General features: G+C 46.6%; 1 long non-coding RNA gene across 5 annotated transcripts in view; it reads right to left on the bottom strand.

Moving 5' to 3' along the window:
* Positions 1–865: 865 nt before the first annotated feature.
* Positions 866–13,772, bottom strand: part of LOC132380480 (uncharacterized) — a 64,349-nt gene continuing 51,442 nt past the window's right edge. For 4 of the 5 annotated variants that reach the window (XR_009507785.1, XR_009507788.1, XR_009507786.1 and 1 more), the window contains exon 3: positions 12,242–13,772. This exon is cut by the window's right edge and continues 173 nt beyond it. This is a non-coding gene — a long non-coding RNA (uncharacterized LOC132380480). Of the gene's footprint in view, positions 2,958–12,241 lie in introns of those variants that run through there. The other variant, XR_009507789.1, reaches the window with a different exon arrangement.

Here is a 13,772-nt window from a genome sequence, read left to right as displayed (position 1 = left end):
TGTCTGGTTCATATCCATCCGATCCCTGTCTGGTTCATATCCGTCCAGTCCCTGTCTGGTTCATACCCGTCCAGTCCCTGTCTGGTTCATATCCATCCGATCCCTGTCTGGTTCATATCCATCCGATCCCTGTCTGGTTCATATCCGTCCAGTCCCTGTCTGGTTCATATCCGTCCGATCCCTGTCTGGTTCATATCCGTCCGATCCCTGTCTGGTTCATATCTGTCCAATCCCTGTCTGGTTCATATCCGTCCAGTCCGTCTGGTTCATATCCATCCGATCCCTGTCTGGTTCATACCCGTCCAGTCCCTGTCTGGTTCATACCCGTCCAGTCCCTGTCTGGTTCATATCCATCCGATCCCTGTCTGGTTCATATTCATCCGATCCCTGTCTGGTTCATATCCATCCGATCCCTGTCTCATTCATATCCATCCGATCCCTGTCTGGTTCATATCCGTCCAGTCCCTGTCTGGTTCATATCTGTCCGATCCCTGTCTGGTTCATATCCATCCGTTCCCTGTCTGGCTCATATCCATCCGATCCCTGTCTGGTTCATATCCGTCCAATCCCTGTCTGGTTCATATCCGTCCAATCCCTGTCTGGTTCATATCCGTCCAGTCCCTGTCTGGTTCATATCCGTCCAATCCCTGTCTGGTTCATATCCGTCCAATCCCTGTCTGGTTCATATCCGTCCAGTCCCTGTCTGGTTCATATCCGTCCAATCCCTGTCTGGTTCATATCCGTCCAATCCCTGTCTGGTTCATATCTGTCCAATCCCTATCTGGTTCATATCCGTCCGATCCAAGATTGAGGACTCAGGTTTATTGATCACACGTACATTGGAACATACAGTGAAATGTGTTGTTTGTGTTAATAACCAGCGCTCCCAAGCGTGGGCTTGGGGAAGCCTGCAAGTGTCAGCACACATTCCAGCGCCAACATGGTATGCCCACAGTACTTGGCAGAGCAATGCAGGTCCTGTATTCGTTTCGTCCGATAAGCCTCTCAAAAGCCACTGGTACTCGTTCCTGACAGTGTGAAATAGCTTGTCCTGCACATCTCCTTTGAACTTCACCCCTTTCACTCTAACTGCATGCTCCAGCAACTGTCTGAAGAAAAGCATTTGGCCCCTTGCATATTTACAAACAAACACTTGAGATTCTGCAGATGCTGGAAATTCAGAGGAACACACACACACAAAATATTGGACGAACTCAGCAGGTCAGGCAGCATCAATGGAGCAAATAACCAGTCACCGTTTCAGGCTGAGGTCTTTTATCTGAAATTAACCTAATAAAGAAGATTAACTACATTCTGATTATCCCATCGCACATCCTCTCCTCCAGCTGGCTGGCCCCTTCTATGGGTTTGCCTTCGATTAAGCAATCAGACATTCTTTTCAGACTTAAGAGAGACATAGAAAACAACAGCACAGAAACAGGCCTTTTAGCCCGTCCAGTCCATGTCAGACCTTTTAAACTGCCCAGTCCCATCGACCTGCACCCAGACCATAGTCCTCCATACCCCTCCCGTCCAAACTTCTACTGAACGTTAAGGTCAAAATCGCCTGCACCACTTGCGTTGGCAGCTCATTCCACACTCTCACCACCCTCTGAGGGAGGAAGTTTCCCCTCATGTTTACCTTTCACCCTTAACCCATGACCTCTGGTTGTCAGTGGAAAAAACCGGGTCTTATTTACCCGATCTATACCCTTCATAAATTGTATAATAATCAAGAATAAAGCTCTGGACTTAAATGTTCTATTTCCCTGAAATATTTGTGTGTCATTAAGAGGTCACCTTGGGTGTCTCCTTCTCTGATTACCAAGTCTAAACAATCAACCCTTATAGATGTGAACTTTGATCCTTGTGGCAAGCCACTTCCTCCTTCTTCTTGGACGCTTTCCTCTTTTCTCAGTCATGGAAAAGGAATTCGGGATTAAAGGCCTGCTCTCTGTACTTCAGTTAATTTCCTGTGCTTTTGGCTGTGGAGTGCTAATGAATTACATCTGCTGAAACTCTTGAACATCATTTGGCTCCATCTACTTCTCTTCCCATTTATAGATAATCTACATTGCTTATGAGCGGTGGAAATGAGTGGCGACTAGCCAGTAACGTACTACAGGAATTAACCTTCTGATGGGGTTATCTTATGTGGCCGCAGTCCCGTGTCCAAACAATTGTTAAACCAAAGCCAAATAGGGACCCGCAGCAGAAAGATTACGTCTTTTGGCCTGTCATTATCGTCACTCTGATTCGTCTCGTTTTCCTCGGGCGTGGAGAATAGAACGTTCTAGGTTTGATCTTGGCTTTGTACTGAAGTTAATAGATCTCAGCTGGGTTGGGAACTATGATCTTGTAATTGGCTATAGTAACTCTAGATGCTGGTGGCCCCAACTTGTTCAAATTGAAGTCAATTTATTATCCAACTATATCTATATATATATCACTATCTATATATACATACATATATGTGTGCACGTATGTGTGTGTATATATGTATATATAAAAAGAATTTAAAGGATACAGCCATTCCACAACATAAGGGAGTAAAAACCTTAGCATTATGAATCTGTCGCAATGTACAGACATGGGAATTTATAAGTCTGATGGCTTGTAGAAAGAAGCTGGCCCATAGCTTGTTGATCCTGGTCTCAATGCTGCGGTAATGTTTCCCAGACGAAAGCAGCTGAAACAGTTTACAGTTGGGGTGACTGGTGTCCCCGATGTTCTTCCAGGCTTTCTTTCTGCACCTGCTGCTGTAAATGCCCTCAGTGGAGGGAAGTTCACGTCCATGGATGAGCTGGGCTGTCCGTACCACTCTCTGCAGTGCCCAGCAATCAAGGTCGGTGTAGTTCCTGTACCAGACGGTGATACAGCCAGTCAGGATGATCTCCATGGTGCTCTTGTAGAAGATCTTGGGGGTTTGGGGGCTCATGCCGAACTTCTTCAGTCGCCTGAGGTGGGAGAGATTACACTGTATACATAAATGTAATTTATTACATATGAATAAATGCACTCTCTATAAATAATTTGTTTATTTATTTGTCGGTCTGTTTGTTTATTTATTCATTCATTCGTCCATTCATTTACCTACTTATCTATTTATTGATTCATTGAGATGCTGTTATGGGCCAAATAATGATAAAAGTGCATCTGCAAAACTGTTCCACAATCTGGGTCACCGGTTGGCTTGTTTATGCTGAAACCTGTTCTTGGATTACATACGCAAGGATCAGGCTGCTGTGCTCTGAATAAAGAGCAGCCAGTTTGAATCTTTAAAAAAATCTACTTTAATATTGAACATGAAACAGCTTGCATCTGTTTGTTCATTATGTGCCGCGCCATATGACATCATCATTAGGTGCTGTGCCGTGTGACATCGTCATTATGTATTATGTTGTATGACGTGGGCGATCGCGGTCCGTTCATGACCATGACTGTCCTTGGCAAACTTTTCTTTTTCAATCTTTTTTATTAAGTTTCCAATAAATAATATTAATACCAATACACAGAGATCAGGAGTACATTAATTATGGTTAACACGTAGAAACACATATTCCAAGTAACAAATGGAGACTAACCTCCCAATCGCTAGTAATAAACCGTGAAAAAGATCATTATAATTATAAAAAAAGAGGGAAAAAAAACCCAAACTAAAACAAGAGTGGCGACTGTAGCGTTGCTTCTAGCCTAGGTCACCGCGCCCTTAAGGGACGTAAAGGGAGAGCGGGGGTGCAGGCACGTCTTGCTGAAATGGCTCTGGGAAGGCCAGAGTTCAGCTGGAAGGCCGGTGCGAAGGGCACTGAGAGCGGGTGAGCCAAACCACGCCTGGGGAGGGGGGAATAAAGCGCCGTGATCCGCAGCTGAAGCCTGCCGGGAGGCTCTGCGCATTCCCCTGGCCGGGATTGCTATCCAGTTGGTTAAAATCACAGCTTTGGTCGGCGAGTTGCTGGCCGCCTTCGGGTGTGAGAAGTCACTCTTAAGTGAGTCAAGCTCCCTCCGCCGGGAGAAGCGGGATCTCCCAGAGGCCACCCGTTTCACTTCCCATTCCGATATGTCAATCCATGGCCTCCCCTACTGTTGCAATGAGGTCACACTCAGGTCAGAGGAACAACAACTTATATTCCGTCTGGGTAGCCTCCAACATGATGGCGTGAACATTGATTTCTTGAATTTCCAGTAATGCCCCCCCACGTCCTTCTCCATTCCCCATCCCCTTTTTCCTCCCTCAGTTTATCTCCTTGCCTGCCCATTGCCTCCCTCTGGCAGCCTTGCTCCATTTTCTTTCTTCCATGGCCTTCTGTTCTCTCCTATCGGTCTCCCCCTTCTCCAGCCCTGTATCTCTCTCACCAATCAACTTCCCAGCTCTTTACTTCGCCCCTCCACCTCCCAGTTTCGCCTCTCACCTTGTGTCTCTCTCACTCCCCCACCTTTCAAATCCGCTCCTCACCTTTTTTTTCCTCCAGTTCTACCGGGAGGGTCTCGGTCCAAAATGTCGACTGTACTCTTTTCCATAGATGCTGCCTGGCCTGCTGAGGTCCTCCAGCGGAGGGGGGGGGGGTGTGTGTGTGTGTGTTGCTCAGATTTCTAGCATCTGCAGACCATCTCTCGTTTGTCAAGAGAAGCAACGTTTAGTGGTTGGTGCTACCCTACCCCCCTCCCACCCAACTTTTCTCGGAACCGTCACGCTGTGAAGAACCTGCCCACCACCACTACAGACAGGTGCAACCCACATTCTAGGGAACGGCGCCTGGACAATTGAGATGATGAGGTTGAGAAGGCCCCTTCCACGATATCAGGGTCAAGTCGTAGCAGTAAAAGTTTATGAGACCAAGAGAAATTGAAAGGAATGCTAGCCATTGAGGAATTGGTAACATTGAACTTCCCAAAGCCCTTCACATCAGGAAAAATAGTGAGCAAGGTGGGAAGCTGGAGGCCAGGAATGGCTATGGAGGCATGTGGTCCTGGTGTAGGTTTATGGGAGGAGGCAGTTTGAATGGTTTGACACAAACTAGATGGGCCAAAGGGCCTGTTTTTGTGCTGTACTTTTCTCTAGCTCTAAGTTCCCTCCTCCTACTTCAATGTTCCTCGCAATCTACTTGATGAAGTAAGAAGATCTGAAGAACCACCCCCAGATATGGCTTTACCGCCAGGGACTTTAAAAGCACGGCATAACCTTTCGAAACACATTCGCCATTCCTTTTCAAAAGGGAATCGTAATTTTCACTTACAAAATGCTGGCGGAACTCGGCAGGCCAGGAAGTGTCAATGGAAAGGGGTAGAAGGTCAACGTATCGGGACAGATTGGCTTTTTTTCCCAGTCTGATAAAGGATCTCGGCCTGAAACATGGATTCTTTAGATGCTGCCTGATCTGCTGAGTTCCTCCAGCGTTTTGTGTGTGTTGCGCCGGATTTCCAGCGTCTGCAGATTTCCTCGTGTTCACAACTTTCAGTTGGCATTTTTGCACGTGTTTGGCTCTGTCAACCTGCTTTCGGTAAACCATGCTGCGACACAATAAAGGAAAACGTGGTCGGAGGAGGTTGGTTTCGCCACGTTCACTAAAAATAGGAAGAAAGCAAGTGAAGCTGATCTGAGAATTTGTCTGCGATCCCAGTGGGGTGTGGCAGTGACTTCTGCCTCCCTGTTTCACTTTATCAAAAGCAGCACAGGCTGCGATCATTGAAAATTGCACATGTATCTAGTCAAGTTTATTGTTATTTAACTATATACATGTGTACTATCAAATGAGTCAGTGTCCGAACCAGGGTGTAAAGCACAGTTGTACACATAACGCACATTTAACACATAATAACACTTGCTTTCTTCCTATTTTTAGTGAACGTGGCGAAACCAACCTCCTCCAACCATGTTTTCCTTTATTGTGTCGCAGCATGGTAAGCATAAAAATCTACAAATGAGTTATGCATAAACAAACTAAATTCTGTAAGGTACAGAACAGATTGACTGGTGACTCTTTGAATGCAATGCAGCAGGGAGTTCAGAAGCCTAATGGCCTGAGGGAAGAAACTGTTTCCTATCCTGACCGTTCTGTCTTTATGTATCAGTCTCCTGCCTGAACCTCGCAATAGACTGGCATCCTCTCCGGTGGGGGGGTAGTCTCATACTCTCTATCACTTCACTCCACGGAAATTGGCATAAGCCTGATGAGCCTATAATGCTCAGGACAGACTTTAACCTAACTCCTGCCTGATGGTAGAAAATCAAAGAGGATGCTGGATTTCTCCTAGCAACCACCCCCCCCCCCCACTTCCCATCCCATTTTCCCACTCTCACCTTGCTCTCTGCTCACCCATCGCCTCCCTCTGGTACTCCCCCCCCTACCCTTTTTCTCTTCTTCCATGGCCTTCTGTCTCTTTCACCAATCAACTTCCCAGCTCGTTACTTCACCCCTCCCCCCCAAGTCTCATCTATCACTCGATGTTTTTCTCTCTCTCCCAACCCCCCCCCCCCCCACTTAAATCTAGTCCTCAGCCTTTTTCTCCCTCAGTCCTGCCGAAGGCTTTCGGCCCGAAACATCGACTGTACTCTTGTCAACAGATGCAGCCCGGCCCGCTGAGTTTCTCCAGCATTTTGTGTGTGTTGCTGTGATTTCCAGCGTCGGCAGGCTCTCTCTTTGATGCACCATAGTTCACCACACTCTTATTTGTAAGGATGGTGGGTGGGATCCCTGATAACACTAGGGGCCCTGCGTACGCAGCGTTCCTGATAAATGTCCCCGATGGACGGTAGGGAGACCTCTATGATGCTCTCAGCCGTTCTCACGGTCCTTTGGAGGGAACTCCGGCCCGATGCTCGGCTGCTCCCGGACCAGATGGAGATGCAAATTATCAAGATGCTCTCAATGGGACTTCTGTGAAATTCAGTTAAGATGTGGAGGGTTGGAGTGGGGAGCCTCACTTGCCTCAGTCTCCCCAGGATGAAAGTTCTAGTTAAATGCAAAATGCTGAACCGCACCGTGACTACAGGCTTGTGAGCATTGTTGCCGCATTAACACGAGCAGCTGGTCTACCTACGACTCAGCACATTATGTTAAATAGTTTGCCCTCTCCTCTCCCCCCCCCCCCCACCCTCGCTCTCTGTTCAATTGTAATGACTGAAAGCGAAACACCCAGACAGCAGAATCCATCTCCCCCGGGAAAAAAAACAAAGATAATCTCATAATCCCCAAGCGATGTATCCTGTCATGATGTCGCTGATCATGTTGATACGTGGTTAAACGCCAGAATGTTCGCTACTGAAGATTCCAGACTGGCTTTCGTCAGGACACAAGCGTAAAGGAGAACAAACTGATTGTTACTGCAGATCTGATGCAGTGTGTACAGAGCACAATACAATAAACATAAATATGTAAGATTAACATATAGATTGATTGTGCATACATAAGGATACAGGAGTATCTATATAAATTGACTCTGACTCTCCCACCGCCGTCTGGAAGGAGTTTGTACGTTCTCCCCGTGACTGTGGAGTTTCCTCCGGGTGCTCCGGTTTCCTCCTACAGTCCAAAGACGCACCGTTGGTCATTGGTCGTTGTGAATTGTCCTTTGATTAGGCTCAGATTAAAGGTTCAAAGGTGCAGTTAATGTCAGAGAAATGTCTACAATATACATCCCCAAATGCTTTTTACTTCGCAACCATCCATGAAAACAGAGGGGTGCACCCAAAGAATGAATTTCAGTCAAATGATAGAACCCCACGGTCCCCTCCCCAGCTCCCCCTCCCCATTTAAGCAGCAGCAAAGCAACAACTCCCCCCCCCCACCAGCAGAAAAAAGCATCGGCACCCCCCACCAGCACTCGAGCGTCCAGCAAAGCAACAGGCTTGCAGTACCCCAAAGGCTACTCGCTCACCCGGTATTCAACATACCACAGGCTCCTCTCTCCCCCAATAAGGGAAAAAGAGGTCTCTCCATTGGGGGGGGGGGGATTGCTCGGCTGCATGGCTCAAGGGGCCAAAAGATAACTAAAGAAATAGATAGATGATAAAATAGTGGTGGTGCGGTGGGTGAGTGGATGGACGCATTGGGGAAGTAACTGTTTTTGAGTCTGGTGGTCCTGGTGTGGATGGCCCGTAGCCTCTTCACTGATGGGAGTGGGACAAACAGTCCACGAGCAGGGCGTGTGATACTGTTGGCCTTTTTCCTGCACCTTTCTGTTGATAGGTGGTGCTGGTTTAACTACCCTTTGTCCAGCCACCCTGTTCACCACTGTGCTGTGTCTCGACCACACAGTGATGCAGCATGTTACACATTGAAGAAGCAAGCATTTATTTACAACCTATATTAGAATGATTTGGATGTAGTACTGTTCTGCTGGACCAAATGTTATAAAATTATAACATTTATTAATTAGTACATCAGAAGTAAGAGCTACTCCTCTTGCGTCTTCTTTAGAATCTTGGCCCGAAATGTTGACTGTACTTTTCCCCATCGTTGCTGCCTGTTTTGTGCGTGTGTTGCTTTGATTTCCCAGCATCAGTGGATTTTCTTTCACGAGGCCGAGTTAGCCAGCTCGATGCTCGATCCAGCACGGATGGAGAGCCAACCAGATTCGAACCCAGGACCACTGGCTTCGAAGTCCAGTGCAAATGCCACTACACCACCGGCTGGCTAGAAGTAAGGGTGAAGGGCTAACAATGGAGCTTCCAGCTTGTTTGGATTCAGTCTTGGCTCAGTGGTAGAACTTGTGTCTTTCAATTAAAAGGTTGCGGATTCCTCCCACCCAAATGAGAGGCATTGATCGTGTGGATAGTCAGAGGCTTTTTTCCCAGGGCTGAAATGGCTGCCTCAAGAGGACGCAGGTTTAAGGTGCTGGGGAGTAGGTGCAGGGGAGATGTAAGGGGTAAGTTTTTTTACTCAGAGAGTGGTGAGTGCGTGGAATGGGCTGCCGGCAACGGTGGTTGAGGTGGATACGATAGGGTCTTTTAAGAGACTCCTGGATAGGTACATGGAGCTTAGAAAAATAAAGGGTAAAATAAATGGGTAACCCTAGTAATTTCTAAGGTAGGGACATGTTCGGCACAACTTTGTGGGCCGAAGGGCCTGTATTGTGCTGTAGGTTTTTTATGTTTCTGTGTTTCAAAGGTTTGAAACAGTACAGCACTCCTTCAGAAAAGCATTTCCTCCTCATCTCCATCCTAAACTTACTCCTCTGAATCTTGAGACTAGGACCCCGAGTTCTAGCCCCACCTACCAGTGGAGACAACTTTCCCTGTCTCTATCTTACCTATCCTTTTCGTAACTTAAAAAGTTTCTATAAGATCTCCTCTCATCCTTCTGAATTCCAGCGAGTACAGTCCCAGGCGACTCAATCTCTCCTCACAGTCTAACCCCCTTATCTCTGGATTCAACCTGGTGAACCACCTCTGCACTGCCTCCAAAGCCAGTATATCTTTACTCAAGTAAGAAGACCAGATCTGCACACAGTACTCCAGGTACCTCAATACCTCCATCCCTCATCAGGAAGCCCACAGGATTCTCTGCTTCTTTTCTGACAACAGACTCAACCAGTTTCCCTCTACCGGCACCCTCCTCTTTACCCAGTATTCATCCTTAACAATCTCTCCTCCAGCTTTACCCAGACTAAAGATGCAGCCATGAGTACTTGTGCGGGCCCCAACTATGCCTGCCTTTTCATTGGCTACGTGCAATGGTCCATGTTCCAAGCCTACACCACTAACACTCCCCAAATCTTTCTGTGCTGCATTGATAACTGCATTGGTGCTGCTTCTTGCAACCATGCAGAGCTTGTCAATTTACTGAACTTCAACTCCAACTCCATTTTGAAGTTCACTTGGTCTATTGCGAACTCCTCTCTCGCTTTTCTTGATCTCTCGGTCTCTTACCTCCACAGACAGATTATTACCAACTTCTTTTGCAAACCCACTGACTCTCACAGTTAACCTTGACTACATCTTCTCCCACCCTGTCATTTGTCAGTTCCTCCACCCTCTGTTCTGTTCTCATGTGGAGGCTTTTCATTCCAGGACATCCAAGATGTCCAAGTTCTTCAGAAAACAAAGCTTCCCTTCTACTTCCATCGACACTGTCCTTGCCTGCATCTCCTCAATTTTCCAAATATCTGCCCTCACCCTGTTCCCCCCCCCCAGTGAAAGAACAGGGATAGGGTTCCTATCCTCACCTACCTCCCCAGAATCCAACATGTCATTCCACACAATTTCTGCCATCTTCAACTGGGATCCCCCTACCAGGCACATCTCCTCCCCTGCCCTCTCTGCTTTCTACAGGTATCACTCCTCCTATGACTCCCCTGTCCATTCATCCCTCCCCTACCTGTGGTGAACTACCTATACCTGTCTGGACATGCCCCCTCCCCCCCCCCCACTGACTGCTCCTGCGGCTCCTCCCACAGACCCCGGTATAAAGGCGATTGGAGGCACAGCCCCTCCCTCAGTCTCCAGGATGTAGTGTGGTGGTCACTTGCTGCTTGTGCTTTCTTCCAGCCAATAAAAGCCTACCTTAACTCACGTCTCCAAGAGTTATTGATGGTGCATCACTACCAATCACCCTCTGGGCAATTAGCCCTACAACTAAGCTAAGTGCTACCATTCAAGGCCCTAACCAGTACATCCAGGTGAGGAGGCACTTCACAAGCAAAGCCATTGATGTCGGCTATTGTATCCAGTGCTCCCAGGGCAGCCTCCCCTACACTGATGGAGAGCTGGGCCAGATTGTGGGACCGCTTCGTTCAGCTGCAACAGCCAAGATCACCCAGAGGACATCCACTTTAATTCCACTTCCCATTCCCACACCAACATGTCTATCCACAGCCTCCTCCACTGGTGCATTGAAGCCAGATGCAGATTTGAGGAGCGAGACCTCATATTCCGTCTTGGTCCAAACAGACTCAATATCTTTATTATTTTATTGTCGCCAGACAATTGATACCAGAGCGTACAATCATCACAGCGATATTTGATCCTGCGCTTCACGCTCCCTGAAGTACAAAACAAAGTAAATATAATAAAAATTTAAATTATAAATCATAATTAGAAAATAGAAAAGGGGAAGTAAGGTAGTGCAATTCAGGTCCAGATATTTGGAAGGTACGGCCCAGATCTGGGTCAGGATCCATTCAGCAGTCTATCACAGTTGGAAAGAAGCTGTTCCCAAATCTGGCCGTACGAATCTTCATGCTCCTGAACCTTCTCCCGGAGGGAAGAAGAACAAAAATATGTAGGCTGGGTGGGTCGTGTCCTTGATTATCCTGGCAGCACTGCTTCGACAGTGTGTGGTGTAAAGTGAGTCCAAGGATGGAAGATTGGTTTGTGTGATGTGCTGGGCTATGTTCACGATCTTCTGCAGCTTCTTCCGGTCTTGGACATATCAATGTCAATATCAATATCAATGTCTTTATAACAACATCGTCCTGTTCCCACAGCCCACACGGTTTTCCCTTCTCCCTGTGGTGACTCTTCCCCCGCTCCATCCTCATGACCTGCCCATTACCTTCTCCTTTCTTCCTCTAGTTCCCCACTTCCTTCCCCATATTTCTTGGCCTTCTGCCCACTCCTTTCACAGAACATGGAACAGTACAGCACAGGAACAGGCCATTCAGCCCACAATGCTGTGCTGTACCAGCTAAAAAGCAAATCAAAAACACACCAAACACTAATTCCTCCTACCTACACCACACCCATATACCTCCATCTTCCTCACATCCATGCGCCTATCTAACTGTCTCTTAAAAACCTCTAATGTATTTGCCTCTATCACCATACCAGACATCCAGGCATCCACCACTAAGTAAAAAACTTACCCCTCACATCCCCTTTGAACCTACCACCTCTCACCTTCAATGCATGCCCTCTGGTACTAGACATTTCAACCCTGGGAAACAGAGGTCAACTCTATCTATGCCTCTCATAATCTTGTAAACCTCTATCAGCTCTCCCCCCCAGCCTCTGATACTCCAAAGAAAACAACCCAAGCTTATTCAGCTTTTCATGATAGGACCTGCCCTCTAAACTGGGCAGCATCCTGGTAAACCCCTTCTGCACCCTGTCCAAAGCCTCACCATCCTTCTTACAGTGGGGCAATCAGAACTGAATGATGGAACATTCCAGATGCGGCCTAACCGGAGTTTTGTACAGTTGCAGCACATTCCTTCTTCTTCGGCACTCTACTCTTCCCACCTATCGCCCCTCGTCTTCTCACATGATTCCCCCCCCCCCGTGCCCTCCCCCACCATCCTGGCCTCTTGCCTCTCACCTCGATTCACCCATCGTCTGCCGGTTTACTCCGCCCCTCACTGAGGCAGTGGGCAGACATGAGGCAGGTTAAAAGATCAGCACAACACCGTGGGCCAAGGGGCCTGTACTGTCCTGTGATGTTCCACATTCTACATGTTGACAACACCCAGCTCTTCTCCTTCAGTAAGATTTTGGCCATTCCCCTTGTTGAGGCGAACTGTGCTGGACCTGGGCCTGCATCTGCACTCGTATCCTGACCCTCCCATGTCGCATTTCCCCTGCCCTTACACTTCTGCAGCTGTGCTGGCCTGATCCAACCAGAGCCTCGAACGCCACGAGCGTCCCGTGGGACAGGGAGGGTTCAGAGCAGCAACTAACCTTTCAGCCATGAACGCTGAGGGCACACCCTGCTGATATTTGACAGCCAAGCTACTTAACTATTTTAAATGATCTGATAGTCGGAGAGATTTAAGAGCAGTCCAAGTACTTGTTTCAAATAGTCAATTTTCAGAGTAAATGTATTATCAAAGTACGTACGCAGTATGCCAATTTCTTGCAGGCATTCACGGTAGAACAAAGAAATACACAGAATCAATGAAAAACAACACACAAAGACAATCAACGTGCAAAAGAAGACAAACTGCAAATGGGAGAAAACACAATGAATAAATAAATAAACAAACAAACAAACAAATGGACAGGTAAGTAGGTGATAGATGGATAGATAGATAGATAGATAGATAGATAGATAGATGGATAGATAGATAGATAGATAGTTAGATGGACAGATAGATTGATAGACGGATGAATAATCAGATAGTTAGACAGGTAGTTACAGACAGACAGATAGGTAGATAGATAGAGAGAGATAGACAGATAGATAGATAGATAGATAGATAGATAGATAGATAGATAGATAGATAGGTAGATAGATAGATAGACAGACAGACATAGATAGATTGATAGAGGGATGAATAATCAGATAGTTAGACAGATAAATACGCAGTCATAGATAGATAGATAGACAAATAGATAGATAGGTAGATAGATAGTTAGATAGACAGACATAGATCAATAGACGGATGAATAATCAGATAATCAGATAGTTAGACAGATAGTTACACAGACAGATAGATAGATAGACAGAGAGACAGATGGACAGACAGATAGATAGATAGATAGATAGATAGATAGATAGATAGATAGATAGATAGATAGATAATTAATACTGTGAACATGATTTATAGAGTCCTTGAAATTGAGCCCATAAGTTGTGGAATGGGTTTAGTGCTGAGGTGAGTGAAGTTATCAATTGGGAAAGAAAATAAAATCGATTTACTAAAAATACATTGAACAGCTACTCATTAATTATAAACATAAATATGAAATAAAAAGGTTCAAAGTACAGAGAAATCAATAATCCACTACCTTTTAAGCCAAGGTCAGCAACCCCCCCCCACCACTCCCAACCCATCTACTTGCAATGCACCCGGTTCCTCAGAGGTTGAGTCCAGCAGCAGAGTGGGACAGATTGCTT

This window comes from Hypanus sabinus, chromosome 24, assembly GCF_030144855.1.
Source record: "Hypanus sabinus isolate sHypSab1 chromosome 24, sHypSab1.hap1, whole genome shotgun sequence".
In the NCBI taxonomy this organism is placed as follows: domain Eukaryota; kingdom Metazoa; phylum Chordata; class Chondrichthyes; order Myliobatiformes; family Dasyatidae; genus Hypanus; species Hypanus sabinus.
Note: the sequence above shows the minus strand (reverse complement) of the source record. Positions and strands in the feature narration are given on the sequence as shown.